Raw genomic sequence first — 5,350 nt, 5'->3', positions numbered from 1 at the left:
CATTTGCCTTAGTGAAAGTAAAGGAGGAACAGAAGGTTGAGTTTGCAAGTTACTATCTGAAGAATGAAGCCACCTATTGGTGGGAGATGGTGAAGACATTGGAAGGTACAAATGTTATTACTTGGGAAAGGTTTAAGGAATTGTTTTTAGAAAAGTATTTTCCTCAGTTTGTTCAAGATCAAATGGAGTTAAAGTTTTTAGAATTAAAGCAAGGGAACATGTCGGTAACAGATTATGAGGGTAAGTTTGAGGAATTGTCAAGGTATGTACCGTCGTATGTGGATACTGACAGGAAGAAGGCTAAGAGATTCCAGCATGGTTTGAAACCATGGATTAGAGGGAAGGTAGCCATTTTTGAATTGGATACCTATGCAGGAGTAGTACAGAAGGCTATGATAGCAGAGACAGAGAGTGAGATGTTCCAGAAGGAAAAGGAAAGCAAGAAAAGGAAAGTTGAGGGAATTGAGGGTCAGTCACAACCAGGGAAGTTCCCAAATTTTAAGAAGGGCAAGTTTCAGCCAGGGAGAAATTTTAATTTCAGAAGACAAAATGCAGGAGACGGAGGCCGGAGCAACCGTCCAGTTAATGCAAATCAGCCAAATCAGTTGAGACTGACTTTTCCAGATTGTCAAGTATGTGGAAAGAAGCATGGAGGAGTTTGTAATAAGTTGAACGTGGTATGTTTCAAATGTAATCAGAAAGGGCACTATTCGAGGGAGTGCCGAAATCAGCCAGCAAGAGAGCCAGCAAACAAGGATCAGCCTATCCGGAATCCAGCAGTAAAGATTCCAGCCATTGGATTTACATGTTTTAAATGTGGAAAGCCAGGACATATGGCCAGGGATTGCAAGACATCAGTCCCAGTCAGTAATGCATTAAGGATTATGGGATCTACCCCAACAGTGAATGAGACTTCAAGGGCTAGAGTTTTTGACATGTCGGTGAAGGATGCGATCCAAGATACGGATGTCGTGGCAGGTACGCTTAATGTGAATTCTTTATGTGCCAAATTGTTAATAGATTCGGGAGCAACTCGATCATTTGTTTCACAAGATTTTGTTAGTAAGTTAAATTATCCAGTTGAATGTTTAAATGAAATAATGACTGTGGAATTATCAAATCAAGAACGTGTATCTGTGAATCAAGTTTGTGGGAATTGTGAGGTTGAGATTTATGGTAGTAAGTTTTGTGTAAATTTGATACCATTTAAGTTAGGAGAATTTGACGTTATATTAGGGATGGATTGGTTATCTAGGCACGATGCCCAGATTGATTGTCGAAATAAGAAGGTAATGGTGAAAATGCCAGACGAAAGGATAGTAACGTTCAAGGGTCAAAAACAAGTAAAGAAGTTCTTAATGATGATTCAAGCCAAGAAGTTACTACGATAAGGATGTGAGCATTTAATGGCATATGTGATTGACAGAAGTTAAGAACCAACAAAACTTGAAGATATTCCAGTTGTGAATGAATTTCCAGACGTATTTCCCGACGAGTTACCAGGACTTCCTCCAGATAGAGAAATTGAATTTGCGATCGACTTAGCACCTGGAACAGAACCAGTATCCAAGGCCCCGTACACGATGATATCATAATCATGTTCACCTGATGATCATTATTCTCAGTTTTGTCATTATGACTTGGTGAGCTAGTTAGCTCATTTGTGCGATGTTGTTTATGTTCTTTCCAGCTAAAAAGGAACCAGTTGGTAACGAGGATCCCCAGTCCAGCGCGAGAGCTAGGGGTTCAGGTTGAGAGAGCTGAGCTAGTAGGCTTCTTTTGGAATAATTTAAGTCTGTAAAAGTTTGTAATAAAGTTTAATACTCAGTTTGAGTTTGAATGGTTGGGATTTGAACGATATATAATATAAGTAGATGTGTGGCTTGTATGCATACTTTAACCTGTTGCGATCCGTGGTAGTTGGTAAATAGGGTCACCGCATATTATTGTTATCTTTATTATTGTTATAAACAAGTTATAAATAAGGTGTGTGTGTGGACCCCAACCTTCTGACCCGGGTTTGGAGGGCGCCACATCTCCAACTGAAGATCCCAATATGCACATTAGGGATTTCATTGAGATATGCGACACCTTAAAGTTCAACGATGTTTCTGAAGATGATGTGAAGCTGAGACTGTTCCCATTCTCTCTGAGGGACAAGGCTAAGAGCTGGTTACACTCTCTACCAGCTGGTTCGATTACTACTTAGGAAGATCTTGCTCAGTTTCTTACTAAATTCTTCCCTATGTGAAGACAGCTGCACTCAGGAATGCTATTACTCAATTTGTACAGCAAACGGGAGAATCTCTATGTGAAGCTTGGGAGCGCTACAAGGAGATGCTTAGGAAGTGTCCTCGTCATGGAAGGCCTGATTGGATGATCATCAATTGTTTTTATAATGGGTTGGGAGCACAGTCCAGACCCATGCTCGATGCAGCATCAGGAGGAGCATTATGGACAAAGAGCTATGAGGAAGCTTATGATCTAATTGAACTGATGGCTGCTAATGAATATCAGTATCCAACCCAGAGATGTCCACAGGGCAAGGTATCAGGAGTTCTTGAAGAGGATACAACTACGCCTATCACTGCTCAACTAAAGGCGTTGTCTATGAAGATCAATTCTCTGGCTAACTATGGTGTTAAGCAGATAATTAGTGTTTGTGAGCTGTGTGCAGGTTCGCATATGACGGAGCAATGTGCTATATCTAGTGACTCAGCTCAGTTTGTGAGCAACTTTCAGAGATCGCATCAACCAGTTCCAGACACTTATCATCCTGACAATTGGAATCATCCTAACTTCAGCTGGAGAAACAAATAGAATACGATACAACAGCCATTCCAGCAGTTTGGAAATAAGCTATTCAACCCTCCTGGTTTACAACAACAAATTACACCAAAATAACAAACTCATGGTCCATGTCTATCTTCGAATGAAAAATCTGAATTGGAGGAGTTACGGCTTATGTGCAAAAACCAGGCTCTTATTTGCCAAAGCCAGGCTGTTTCTATCAAGACTCTGGAGAACCAAATAGGGCAAATTAAGGATTAGTAGTGTGTGTGTGTCCATATAGATTCATATAGATTCATATTGCATGTTTAGTTGTAGTTCATTCATATTTTTGCATGATTGTTCATTTAGGACATATTTGTATATTTTTATGTGATTTCATATAGTTGCATTTGTGGCGCCCTCCAAACCCGGGTCAGAAGTTTGGGGTCCACAACACATGCACAATATATACCTGTATAGGAAATATTATTTGCAATGACCCTGTTTCACATAATCACGGATCACAATAGGTTAAAGTATGAAAACAAGCCACAACCTTAATTTTTATTACAACGTACCAAATCCCAACTAGTTTAACTTACAATTGATAATAAAATTATTCTTACAATCTTACTATCTCACTACCGCCACAAGCTTCTGCTAGCTCGATCCAACTCAATCTGGAATTCTAGCTCGCACATTGAACTGGGAAACCTCGCTATCAACTGTATCCCTTTTAACTGTAGAATACATAAAAAGATTCGCAAGAGTGAGCTAACTAGCTCAGCAAGTCATAATAACAATATCTGAGATTAAACAATGATCAAGTGGAATGATTCAGATGAATCAAGTTTCTTTTTAACTAACCATTAGAATTGGATATTCATTTGAAGTTTTAAAACCAAGGTTAGGCTGCTGATCGGTCACGCACTAACCCCGAGCAAAGCACACAACACTGCTCTAATTACTGGATCCAAGGCACACATTGGCCTAACTTGACCATTGGTATGGTCTGACCACGAATCTGGTCCACATATATAAAAACTATCCAATCCTAAAGCAGTTCAATATGATAAACAATATAATTCGATAACACCGGATCATAATCAATGATGATTAAACATTTGAATAAAATGTAAGGAAACTCATGAATATCACAAGGGTATATCAGGGTATGTAAAAGAAACGGCTTTCAATCTGTAAAAGAATCAGGTATTAGACAAATAATGATTTTTCGAGGTATAGTTCTTTGATGTTATAAAGAATGGCTGGAGTATAAAAGTTTCTGTGTTTTCAAACAATTTTCTTCCAGTGTTTGGTGTTTGGTAATTATATCTTTGAAGAGTAGTATTATATTTGTATGGTTTGGTGTCTGAGGATCAACAAAGGACGGTTTGTAAAGAATAAGGCTTACGGCTCATGATCAAGAAAAATCAGGGTTCAAGGGTAAATAGTTTAAAGCACTTGCAATATAAACAAGAGTTATTTTGAATAAGAGCGACATATTATGAAACAGTTCAAAAATAACTGCGATAAATCTTGAAGAAAAGTTCGGAAGTACTTGCCTTACAAGGCTTTACAACTATTACTGATTAACTCTGAGCCGGCTCTGCTGCTCAGGCTCCAACGTCTAACCACTAGATCCCATTGGATTCGACTTCGACACTCAGGTCTTTCTGTTGAAACTCTACTGAGTTCATCGACTGACCACTAGGTTATCTTTAGTCCATCGTCCACTTTCAAGTTCCCGGCTATAACCAGAGGGCCGAAATATCATACGTTAGACGTCTAGGTATGCTTGACATATCCTCTATACTAATTCTTATCCAACGATATTCAAACCCGACTCGTAATCATTCATATTAGAATAACACAAACAACAATTAAGGTTCACATTCTTGAAATCAATCTAGTGTTCATTTTCAGAAAATACGCATACTCGTCATTTTACGAAATTAGGGTTACTGTGTTTTGGTCAAAATATACAACACAACATACAATCAGGTTCTGTATAAAACATGTGTATATGTATTTACTTATACTCGCTCGACGTCCCGATAATCCTCGGATATGCTCCCGTATTTCCGTAGTTTGATTTTCCCGGAAATCGGGCAGCGTCCCCTTTGTTTATCGGATTACCCGTCGAAACATCAATCGACGTCAAACCAACAATAATCAAATTCACAACTACAATTCCCACCACCAGTTCAATTCAACAATCAATCTAATCACAATTCGTCAACTAATTTACGTACTCGACTTTAATGTAAAATCAAATTCTCGTTTCAACGATAATCTCATGAACTAATTTATTTATTTTAAAATATTAGGACTCAGAATAAACATCACAGTCCACCGTCGGCTCGCCGAGGCTCATCGCCGACGGCGGCAAAAATTCGCGGGTGCCCGCATAAATTGGGTTTCCATCGCGAATTTTCACCGATTAATTAATAATTGTTTCCGCACGATAAATTTTATTTCATGAAATTAGTCAAGAAAAATCCCTGCATAAATAACAAAAATTTTAATTTGGAATCAACTGAACCAAGCAGCAATAAAACCAACACAGCCACGCGCA

At 38.7% G+C, this 5,350-nt stretch overlaps 1 non-coding gene across 1 annotated transcript; it reads right to left on the bottom strand.

Annotated features, from left to right (window-relative positions):
- Positions 1 to 2,259: 2,259 nt before the first annotated feature.
- LOC141699152 (small nucleolar RNA R71) lies at positions 2,260 to 2,366 on the bottom strand. Its single transcript, XR_012565635.1, has one exon. It is a non-coding gene; the product is annotated as a small nucleolar RNA R71 (small nucleolar RNA).
- Between the last annotated feature and the right edge of the window lie 2,984 nt (positions 2,367 to 5,350).

The sequence above is a fragment of the Apium graveolens genome, chromosome 11, assembly GCF_009905375.1.
Source record: "Apium graveolens cultivar Ventura chromosome 11, ASM990537v1, whole genome shotgun sequence".
Taxonomy (NCBI): Eukaryota; Viridiplantae; Streptophyta; class Magnoliopsida; order Apiales; family Apiaceae; genus Apium; species Apium graveolens.
Note: the sequence above shows the minus strand (reverse complement) of the source record. Positions and strands in the feature narration are given on the sequence as shown.